The 12,671-nt window shown below is 43.1% G+C and overlaps 1 pseudogene; it reads right to left on the bottom strand.

Moving 5' to 3' along the window:
- Positions 1 to 1,857: 1,857 nt before the first annotated feature.
- Positions 1,858 to 12,671, bottom strand: part of LOC135530493 (myelin regulatory factor-like protein) — a 37,260-nt pseudogene continuing 26,446 nt past the window's right edge.

The raw sequence follows: 12,671 nt of genomic DNA, 5'->3' as shown, positions 1-12,671 counted from the left end.
CCTCCATCCATCCATCTATCCCTCCATCCTGCCCTCCGTCCCCCACTCCATTCCTCATCTCTCCCTCCATCCCACCCATCTCCCCATCCATCCCTCATCTCTCTCTCTCTCTATCCCTCCCTCCATCCATCCATCCCCCCATCTATCCCTCCATCCTGCCCTCCGTCCCCCACTCCATTCCTCATCTATCCCTCCATCCCATTTCTCCCTGCATCCCTCATCTCTCCTCCATCCCCCACTTCTCCCTCCCGCCATTCCCCATCTCTCCCTCATCCATCCCTCCATCCCCCATTTCTCCCTCCATCCCACTTCTCTCCCCCCATCCCTCCCTCCATCCCCCATCTCCCATCTATCCCTCCATCCCATTTCTCCCTCCCCCACATCTCTCCCCATCCCCCATTTCTCCCTCATCCTTCTCCCCATCCCCCACTTCTCCCTCCATCCCGCACTTCTCCCTCCATCCCCCATCTCTTCCTCCATAACCCCCCATCTCTCCCTCTAATCCCTCCCTCCATCCATCCCATTTCTCCCTCCATCCTTCCCATTTCTCCCTCCCTCCATCCCCCCCCCCATCAGAAACACACACTGCACTCATATAGGTCATAGGCTGCACAAAGATATCTCTTGTCTCCTGTTGGAATGGATTTCAGATGAATTAAAATGTGATTGATTTATACGGATGTCAGAACGGATTATGGGCCGTTGGTTGTGTGCTTTACATTCTAGTGTGTTACTTTCTATTCCAGATTCCTCCAATCCCTTTCTCATGGTGTGTGGATGATGTCAAAGGTTTAAAGAGGAGAGAGGAGAAGGAGACATCTCTATTGGTTAGAATAGAGGAGAGGCGACATCACTATTGGTTAGAATAGAGGAGAGGCGACATCTCTATTGGTTAGAATAGAGGAGAGGAAACAGGGAGACATTGGTTAGAATAGAGGAGAGGAAACAGGGGGACATTGGTTAGAATAGAGGAGAGGCGACAGGGAGACATTGGTTAGAGGAGAGGAGACAGGGAGACATTGGTTAGAGGAGAGGAAACAGGGAGACATTGGTTAGAGGAGAGGAGACATTGGTTAGAACAGAGGAGAGGAAACAGGGAGACATTGGTTAGAACAGAGGAGAGGAAACAGGGAGACATTGGTTAGAATAGAGGAGAGGAAACAGGGAGACATTGGTTAGAACAGAGGAGAGGAAACAGGGAGACATTGGTTAGAATAGAGGAGAGGAAACAGGGAGACATTGGTTAGAATAGAGGAGAGGAAACAGGGAGACATTGGTTAGAATAGAGGAGAGGAGACAGGGGGACATTGGTTAGAATAGAGGAGAGGAAACGGAGACATTGGTTAGAATAGAGGAGAGGAAACAGGGAGACATTGGTTAGAATAGAGGAGAGGAAACAGGGAGACATTGGTTAGAATAGAGGAGAGGAAACAGGGAGACATTGGTTAGAATAGAGGAGAGGAAACAGGGAGACATTGGTTAGAATAGAGGAGAGGAAACAGGAGACATTGGTTAGAATAGAGGAGAGGAAACAGGGAGACATTGGTTAGAATAGAGGAGAGGAAACAGGGAGACATTGGTTAGAACAGAGGAGAGGAAACAGGGAGACATTGGTTAGAACAGAGGAGAGGAAACAGGGAGACATTGGTTAGAACAGAGGAGAGGAAACAGGGAGACATTGGTTAGAATAGAGGAGAGGAAACAGAGAGACATTGGTTAGAATAGAGGAGAGGAAACAGGGAGACATTGGTTAGAATCCCTTGAAGCCGTTGTGTTGGCGGTGGTGTGTGTTGTAGGCAACTGACGTCATTCTAAACTTGCGTCTGAATGATAAAGTTGACCCTGGACGGAAGTAGCTGCTTCAGAACAGAGAATTCAGTACTTTATTTTACAGTTTCCAATGGTATTTACCTGGTAATTACTAGGAAATGATGCAGTAACACAGAATTCAACACAATTACTTTCTGAAATAAATGTAATAGCCACCTACATAGTCAAGTATGAGATAGAAGTACTATATTACTTAGGGACTCATCCTGTGTTCCAGCAGTGTGACATGATCAATGTATCGTTTAATGAACAATCAATAACCTGTTATACAGCATTACATTCCACTGAAAACAAAATGATCCTGTTCAGGTCTGTTCCAATTCAATCTCTTTTCACATAGTGCAACAACTGTCACAAGGCAAAGTGAATCATACGACTCTTACCTGCTGTAATTCTGTATCAATAAATATTCTCTCATTGCTGTCCTTGTAAAAGAGATTATATACAACGATCTCATCAACAATCAGGACATTTCATAGAAAAACCATACAAAGTGGGTGAATTATTGCGGTTGCCGTACATCACGAAGAGAAGCATCGACACCCATGTCATTGGACACTGGCTGGCCTGCCAGAGGAACGACAGTGTGAGGTCTTCTTCCTCACTCACACCTCCGGTAGAAGTTGAAGTGGTAGTCTGTGAACAGCGCCCCCACGAAGCCACGGTCGGTATTGCAGTCTGCCTGGCCCTGGATGGAAATAGACCAACATTGTCTATGACATTGACAAGTGACGGCTCTAACAGTGGAAACACTGTACAAGTCCTCAAAGATGGAAGGCAAGCGTGAGGAGGCGAGATCAGGTGGAACCATTCCAGCCAATGACAGGGTAGATAGGCGTGTGCACAACAGGCCTTAGAGATAGAGTTCTCATCTTTGTTTCTGTGCCATTTTAGCTTCTGTGCCAGCATGGGCAGCATTTCCATTTTAAAGTAGTCAATTTTTTTCTTCTTCATTGTGGGATTGCTTCCATCTCGTAGGAATCCCCACCCAGTTGACTACTTTAAAATGGTGGTAGCCCTCAATGGCAATACCCATGCTAAAATGGGTTATGGATTGTCATAGGGATAGATGGAGAACTCAACATGGCTATAACCCATTTTAGCATGGGTATTGCCATGTTGAGTTTTCCATCTATCCCTACGACAACAGTCACAAATCCGATATAAAGTAGTTTTGTTTTAAAAGTTGTTGAAATGCCACTTATATCCGTGCAACAACCTAACCATTACAAAACTTCTATTCCATCAAACAAGCCTCACGTAGCAAAATACGAATTACATTTTTTTGTTGACCAAATTCAACACTCTCTTATTGACCTTCATACAGAAATTTCTCACTTTATGGGCAGATTTTGAGCAGAGTAAAACCTCTCACTTCCCCTCTTCCTCTCTGAGATGAAGATTCAGTTTGTTTTGGTCGGACCACACATACATTTAACTGTGTGATATCGTAAGAATAGGACATCTGACTACTAAACCATGACAATGACAGGGTGTAGTCAAAGTCTGTTACAACATTAAATAACATCTCTGGGTGGCCTACAGTGACAGTTGTGAACTAGTGTTCAGTTTCCAATACCAGTGTGAGACGAGAGCGTTACGGTGAGACGAGAGCGTTACGGTGAGACGAGAGCGTTACGGTGAGACGAGAGCGTTACGGTGAGACGAGAGCGTTACGGTGAGACGAGAGCGTTACGGGGAGACGAGAGCATTGCGGGGAGACGAGAGCATTGCGGGGAGACGAGAGCATTGCGGGGAGACGAGAGCATTGCAGGGAGTATTACGGGGAGCATTACGGGGAGACGAGAGCATTACGGGGAGACGAGAGCGTTACGGGGAGACGAGAGCGTTACGGGAGACGAGAGCGTTACGGTGAGACGAGAGCGTTACGGGGAGCCGAGAGCATTACGGGGAGCCGAGAGCATTACGGGGAGACGAGAGCATTACGGGGAGCATTACGGGGAGACGAGAGCATTACGGGGAGACGAGAGCATTGCGGGGAGACGAGAGCATTGCGGGGAGACGAGAGCATTGCGGGGAGACGAGAGCATTGCAGGGAGTATTACGGGGAGCATTACGGGGAGACGAGAGCATTACGGGGAGACGAGAGCATTACGAGGAGACGAGGCATTACGAGGAGACGAGGCATTACGGGGAGACGAGAGCATTGCGAGGAGACGAGGCATTACGAGGAGGAGAGCATTACGGGAGACGAGAGCATTACGAGGAGACGAGGAGACGAGAGCATTACGAGGAGACGAGAGCATTACGAGGAGACGAGAGCATTACGAGGAGACGAGAGCATTACGAGGAGACGAGAGCATTACGAGGAGACGAGAGCATTACGAGGAGACGAGAGCATTACGAGGAGACGAGGCATTACGGGAGGCGACGGGGGCATTACAGGAGGCGAGGCATTACGAGGAGCGAGAGCATTACGAGGAGACGAGAGCATTACGAGGAGATGAGAGCATTACGAGGAGATGAGAGCATTACGAGGAGATGAGAGCATTACGGTGAGTTGAGTAAAGGGAGGGGGTGATTATCATACTAATGTTTAACAACTCTGTTAGATTGTGGTTATCAGATCGGGTCGTTTTCTCCCCACAACATACAACATGTAGTAGTTGTGAGGCTCCTGGGACAGTGTCGTTTGACATTGATATTTAAGGACACATTGGAGAAATCTTTAGTTCTTACAGCCACTGCTGAGCGGAAGTGGTAGGAGCTCCTGTAGAATCGAGACACTGGCAGAGGCCATTCATGGACGTAGCCCTGGAGAGAACAAGAGAAACACTTTCAACCTTGATACTCTCTTTCTTTCTTATGTTCTTTGTTCACTTTTTATCATACAAAGAGCAGAGAGTTTACAATGATCAAACAGAGAGCAACCCCAGTATAGTGTTGTCTGTGGATGCCATACCTGTGTATTCATGAAATTGTATTCTTCGTTGGTTTGATCGTGGTCCATCAAGGCAGAGCATTTAAACGTCTCTTCATTATGACACAGGTGGACAACCAGCAGCTCTGTAGTACTGCGTCAGAGGAGAGGAGACACCTAGTGGTCATTTACGGTACTTACAACAAACCCACGGTGCAAGTACCAAGTGCTCTGTGACCATTTGTAATTAGTGTGAACAACAATGAGAGAATGTGCCTTATGCAGCTCTGTCTTAGAGGCCTTCATCTCCTCATACAGAACAGGGACTCCTGCCAGACTGGGGTCCAGTGTCTGATTCAGACAAAGCTTCAACTCTCGATTCAATCCGTAGCGCTGAAGGTCTGCGGTATAGTGTGATTGACATTTAAAGGTCATTTCCATACGCAGCGACTACGTGACTGCAGTCTCCGCAAATGGCCGGAAACATTGCCTTTAAATTCCAAATGGCATCCTACTGCTACTAAGGATTAAATAGAGCTCCCGCCAGTTCCCCCGTGCATGGACTCAATGTCTGGGAGGATTCTGACCATCATCAGCCCCGTAGGTTAAACAACCTCTTAGAAACTATCCCCAGCTCCTTCCAGAGTCCACAGTCAATGCCAACCTGTCACCACCGCAGTGGGAAGACAAGACCTATTGAATTATTCAAGTGGAAAACAAAGTGGAGACAAGAGGAAGCACGTCCTGGTCACTCACTTCATCTGGACAGTGACACGCATGTTGGTGGGGACGAACTTGCTGATCGGGATCCGGAAGGAGTAGTTTCCTGACCTGAATGGAAACAGATCAACGTAGAGATGAAGTATTACCATCAGTTTGGCAGTCTGAATCTACATCTATTAAATGAGTTCAAACTGACTGATTGACGTACCCACAGCTTCCCCTCTCGCAGTACCGAGAGTCAATGATCTGTTCGTTTTCTTTGATGAAAAAAGACTTTATTGTTGTGTTTGTCCCTGAAAATAGAACAACAATATGATGTCATACTCTGATAAACTCAGAAAATAACACATTTGGATTAGCATTAAAACGTGTCTTCAAACGTATGTGATAGAATTTGACTTACAATCTCCGGCACCTTTGATTTCTTCATTGAATTTGTCTTTCCCTTTATCTGAGAAGGCAGAATTGGAACCCAAAAGAAAAGTGGGATTACTGCCTGTCACAAGCAGCACAATGCCAACACTTTATAGAGCATCAGAATTACGTCTCATTCAAGGTCAGCAACATGTAGGTTTTACGTCAAGATAAGCTAGCTAGGGAGTAGCCAGCTCACCTGCTAGAGAGGGCCGGGTAGTGGGAGATACAGTGGAGAATGATGTTGGTAAATGAAGACAGGGAGTAGCCAGCTCACCTGCTAGAGAGGGCCGGGTAGTGGGAGATACAGTGGAGAATGATGTTGGTAAATGAAGACAGGGAGTAGCCAGCTCACCTGCTAGAGAGGGCCCGGTAGTGGGAGATACAGTGGTGAATGCTGTTGGTAAATGAAGACAGGGAGTAGCCAGCTCACCTGCTAGAGAGGGCCCGGTAGTGGGAGATACAGTGGAGAATGATGTTGGTAAATGAAGACAGGGTAGCCAGCTCACCTGCTAGAGAGGGCCCGGTAGTGGGAGATACAGTGGTGAATGCAGTTGGTAAATGAAGACAGGGAGTAGCCAGCTCACCTGCTAGAGAGGGCCCGGTAGTGGGAGATACAGTGGAGATTGCTGTTGGTAAATGAAGACAGGGAGTAGCCAGCTCACCTGCTAGAGAGGGCCCGGTAGTGGGAGATACAGTGGTGAATGCTGTTGGTAAATGAAGACAGGGAGTAGCCAGCTCACCTGCTAGAGAGGGCCCGGTAGTGGGAGATACAGTGGTGAATGCTGTTGGTAAATGAAGACAGGGAGTAGCCAGCTCACCTGCTAGAGAGGGCCCGGTAGTGGGAGATACAGTGGAGAATGCTGTTGGTAAATGAAGACAGGGAGTAGCCAGCTCACCTGCTAGAGAGGGCCCGGTAGTGGGACATACAGTGGTGACTGCTGTTGGTAAATGAAGACAGGGAGTAGCCAGCTCACCTGCTAGAGAGGGCCCGGTAGTGGGAGATACAGTGGAGAATGCTGTTGGTAAATGAAGACAGGGAGTAGCCAGCTCACCTGCTAGAGAGGGCCCGGTAGTGGGAGATACAGTGGAGAATGCTGTTGGTAAATGAAGACAGGGAGTAGCCAGCTCACCTGCTAGAGAGGGCCCGGTAGTGGGAGATACAGTGGAGAATGATGTTGGTAAATGAAGACAGGGAGTAGCCAGCTCACCTGCTAGAGAGGGCCCGGTAGTGGGAGATACAGTGGTGAATGCTGTTGGTAAATGAAGACAGGGAGTAGCCAGCTCACCTGCTAGAGAGGGCCGGGTAGTGGGAGATACAGTGGAGGATGATGTTGGTAAATGAAGACAGGGAGTAGCCAGCTCACCTGCTAGAGAGGGCCCGGTAGTGGGAGATACAGTGGAGAATGATGTTGGTAAATGAAGACAGGGAGTAGCCAGCTCACCTGCTAGAGAGGGCCCGGTAGTGGGAGATACAGTGGTGAATGCTGTTGGTAAATGAAGACAGGGAGTAGCCAGCTCACCTGCTAGAGAGGGCCCGGTAGTGGGAGATACAGTGGTGATTGGTGTTGGTAAATGAAGACAGGGAGTAGCCAGCTCACCTGCTAGAGAGGGCCCGGTAGTGGGAGATACAGTGGTGACTGCTGTTGGTAAATGAAGACAGGGAGTAGCCAGCTCACCTGCTAGAGAGGGCCCGGTAGTGGGAGATATAGTGGAGAATGATGTTGGTAAATGAAGACAGGGAGTAGCCAGCTCACCTGCTAGAGAGGGCCCGGTAGTGGGAGATACAGTGGAGAATGCTGTTGGTAAATGAAGACAGGGAGTAGCCAGCTCACCTGCTAGAGAGGGCCCGGTAGTGGGAGATACAGTGGAGAATGCTGTTGGTAAATGAAGACAGGGAGTAGCCAGCTCACCTGCTAGAGAGGGCCCGGTAGTGGGAGATACAGTGGAGAATGCTGTTGGTAAATGAAGACAGGGAGTAGCCAGCTCACCTGCTAGAAAGGGCCCGGTAGTGGGAGATACAGTGGAGAATGCTGTTGGTAAATGAAAACAGGGAGTAGCCAGCTCACCTGCTAGAGAGGGCCCGGTAGTGGGAGATACAGTGGAGAATGCTGTTGGTAAATGAAGACAGGGAGTAGCCAGCTCACCTGCTAGAGAGGGCCCGGTAGTGGGAGATACAGTGGAGGAGAGGAGGGCAGGAGAGATGGTGCTGGTATTATCCATGGAGGCTGTAGTGGGACAGCAGAACACTTCTTCACAGTAGATCAGGCTACAGAAGTCCACATCAGGGGTCCACGGGACAGGGGTTGTTGTTGGGTTTACTAATAAACATACAAACAAACAAACAAACAAACAAGGGTCAATTTCCACATAGAGGACTACTGATAACAGACAGCAACACTTTTACCACCTCTTTGTACAATAGAATTGAATGAGACACCACAGCGTTACCACGACGAGACACCACGACGTTACTACGATGAGACATCACGACGTTACCGCGATGAGACATCACGACGTTACTACGATGAGACACCACAACGTTACCACGACGAGACACCACAACGTTACCACGACGAGACACCACAACGTTACCACGACGAGACACCACGACGTTACCACGACGAGACACCACGACGTTACCACGACGAGACATCACGACGTTACCGCGATGAGACATCACGACGTTACCGCGATGAGACATCACAACGTTACCGCGATGAGACATCACAACGTTACCGCGATGAGGCACCACAACGTTACCGCGATGAGGCACCACAACGTTACCGCGATGAGACATCACAACGTTACCGCGATGAGACATCACGACGTTACCGCGATGAGACATCACGACGTTACCGTGATGAGACATCACGACGTTACCGTGATGAGACATCACGACGTTACCGCGATGAGACATCACGACGTTACCGCGATGAGACATCACGACGTTACCGCGATGAGACATCACAACGTTAGTACGATGAGCACAATGTTACTATGATGCGATATCACAACGTTACTGCGATGAAAGTAGAACTATATAAAGAGCATTTATGGGTTGTTTACCTAAGGTAGTACTGAATGTGGTGGTGTAGAGAGAAGGTTTACCTAAGGTAGTCCTGACTGTTGTGGTGTAGAGAGGTTGTTTACCTAAGGTAGTCCTGACTGTTGTGGTGTAGAGAGGTTGTTTACCTAAGGTAGTCCTGACTGTTGTGGTGTAGAGAGGTTGTTTACCTAAGGTAGTCCTGACTGTTGTGGTGTAGAGAGGTTGTTTACCTAAGGTAGTCCTGACTGTTGTGGTGTAGAGAGGTTGTTTACCTAAGGTAGTCCTGACTGTTGTGGTGTAGAGAGGTTGTTTACCTAAGGTAGTCCTGACTGTTGTGGTGTAGAGAGGTTGTTTACCTAAGGTAGTCCTGACTGTTGTGGTGTAGAGAGGTTGTTTACCTAAGGTAGTCCTGACTGTTGTGGTGTAGAGAGGTTGTTTACCTAAGGTAGTCCTGACTGTTGTGGTGTAGAGGTTGTTTACCTAAGGTAGTCCTGACTGTTGTGGTGTAGAGAGGTTGTTTACCTAAGGTAGTCCTGACTGTTGTGGTGTAGAGAGGTTGTTTACCTAAGGTAGTACTGACTGTTGTGGTGTAGAGAGGTTGTTTACCTAAGGTAGTACTGACTGTTGTGGTGTAGAGAGGTTGTTTACCTAAGGTAGTACTGACTGTTGTGGTGTAGAGAGGTTGTTTACCTAAGGTAGTACTGACTGTTGTGGTGTAGAGAGGTTGTTTACCTAAGGTAGTCCTGACTGTTGTAGTGTAGAGAGGATGCACAGTAGTCTCGTTGCTGCAAATAAAAAAAAACATGATATGACCTTTGAAATGAATCTCACATTCCATTCTGGATAGCATTTGGCACAGATGATCAAGTTTGAGTCTCAGTAGTATCCTTGGCACCGTATTCTTGGCAGATGAAGGCTGGCGGCAACGGTAGTTTGTGAAGCCAGTTCAGTGGTGTAATCTTACTTGTTTCCAGGAAGCAGCATGCCGGCGTCGTCTCTCAGAGTCAGCATGTAGAGAGCTGTGATGGCAATAGAACTGTGGAAGAGACATAGGGATGTCATAACACTTCATAACACGTTACATAAGAAGAAAACAAAACATTGTCAGGCCCAGACCAGGGGACTTACAATGCAGGTACATCAACAACAAAAAACTTCAAGTGTCGATTTATGAAAAGGAATAGTAAACTTCTATATTCTAAACTCTCCAATGCTTTTCATAAAGTCAAGTCCCACCCCATCTGATCTGATAGTCTAACTTTTCTCACATTTTCATTTCTCTGATACAGTTATCAGAATAGACAAAGCTTTATGCATTCAATATTATATTATATTCAGGTAGTGCTAACTGCCAAAATAAAGGAAACACTTCAGTAAATGAGGGATACAAAGTATATTGAAAGCAGTCGCTTCCACACAGGTGTGGTTCCTGAGTTAATTAAGCAATTAACATCCTGGACTGCTTAAGGGATATTATTTATATTATCACGCTTAAGGGTTATTATTTATATTATATTATCACGCTTAAGGGATATTATTTATATTATCACGCTTAAGGGCTATTATTTATATTATCATGCTTAAGGGCTATTATTTATATTATCACGCTTAGGGGCTATTATTTATATTATCACGCTTAAGGGTTATTATTTATATTATATTATCACGCTTAAGGGTTATTATTTATATTATCACGCTTAAGGGTTATTATTTATATTATATTATCACGCTTAAGGGTTATTATTTATATTATCACGCTTAAGGGTTATTATTTATATTATATTATCACGCTTAAGGGTTATTATTTATATTATATTATCACGCTTAAGGGATATTATTTATATTATCACGCTTAAGGGTTATTATTTATATTATCACGCTTAAGGGCTATTATTTATATTATCACGCTTAAGGGATATTATTTATATTATCACGCTTAAGGGTTATTATTTATATTATATTATCATGCTTAAGGGTTATTATTTATATTATCACGCTTAAGGGTTATTATTTATATTATATTATCACGCTTAAGGGTTATTATTTATATTATATTAACACGCTTAAGGGTTATTATTTATATTATCACGCTTAAGGGTTATTATTTATATTATCACGCTTAAGGGGTATTATTTATATAATCACGCTTAAGGGTTATTATTTATATTATCATGCTTAAGGGTTATTATTTATATTATATTATCATGCTTAAGGGTTATCATTTATATTATATTATCACGCTTAAGGGTTATTATTTATATTATATTATCACGCTTAAGGGTTATTATTTATATTATCACGCTTAAGGGTTATTATTTATATTATATTATCACGCTTAAGGGTTATTATTTATATTATATTATCACGCTTAAGGGATATTATTTATATTATCACGCTTAAGGGTTATTATTTATATTATCACGCTTAAGGGCTATTATTTATATTATCACGCTTAAGGGATATTATTTATATTATCACGCTTAAGGGTTATTATTTATATTATATTATCATGCTTAAGGGTTATTATTTATATTATCACGCTTAAGGGTTATTATTTATATTATATTATCACGCTTAAGGGTTATTATTTATATTATATTAACACGCTTAAGGGTTATTATTTATATTATCACGCTTAAGGGTTATTATTTATATTATCACGCTTAAGGGGTATTATTTATATAATCACGCTTAAGGGTTATTATTTATATTATCATGCTTAAGGGTTATTATTTATATTATATTATCATGCTTAAGGGTTATTATTTATATTATATTATCATGCTTAAGGGTTATTATTTATATTATATTATCACGCTTAAGGGTTATTATTTATATTATCACGCTTAAGGGTTATTATTTATATTATCACGCTTAAGGGTTATTATTTATATTATCACGCTTAAGGGTTATTATTTATATTATCACGCTTAAGGGGTATTATTTATATAATCATGCTTAAGGGTTATTATTTATATTATCATGCTTAAGGGTTATTATTTATATTATATTATCATGCTTAAGGGTTATTATTTATATTATATTATCACGCTTAAGGGTTATTATTTATATTATATTATCACGCTTAAGGGTTATTATTTATATTATCACGCTTAAGGGTTATTATTTATATTATCACGCTTAAGGGGTATTATTTATATAATCATGCTTAAGGGATATTATTTATATTATCATGCTTAAGGGTTATTATTTATATTATATTATCACGCTTAAGGGTTATTATTTATATTATCACGCTTAATGGTTATTATTTATATTATCATGCTTAAGGGATATTATTTATAGTATCATGCTTAAGGGTTATTATTTATATTATATTATCACGCTTAAGGGTTATTATTTATATTATCACGCTTAAGGGTTATTATTTATATTATCACGCTTAAGGGGTATTATTTATATTATCACGCTTAAGGGATATTATTTATATTATCAAGCTTAAGGGTTATTATTTATATTATATTATCATGCTTAAGGGATATTATTTATATTATCATGCTTAAGGGTTATTATTTATATTATATTATCACGCTTAAGGGTTATTATTTATATTATATTATCACGCTTAAGGGATATTATTTATATTATATTATCACGCTTAAGGGGTATTATTTATATTATCACGCTTAAGGGATATTATTTATATTATCATGCTTAAGGGTTGTTATTTATATTATATTATCATGCTTAAGGGTTATTATTTATATTATATTATCACGCTTAAGGGATATTATTTATATTTTATTATCACGC

This window comes from Oncorhynchus masou, unplaced genomic scaffold, assembly GCF_036934945.1.
Source record: "Oncorhynchus masou masou isolate Uvic2021 unplaced genomic scaffold, UVic_Omas_1.1 unplaced_scaffold_1354, whole genome shotgun sequence".
In the NCBI taxonomy this organism is placed as follows: Eukaryota; Metazoa; Chordata; class Actinopteri; order Salmoniformes; family Salmonidae; genus Oncorhynchus; species Oncorhynchus masou.
The sequence above is the reverse complement of the archived record's forward strand: the minus strand, read 5'-3'. Positions and strand labels throughout refer to the sequence as shown.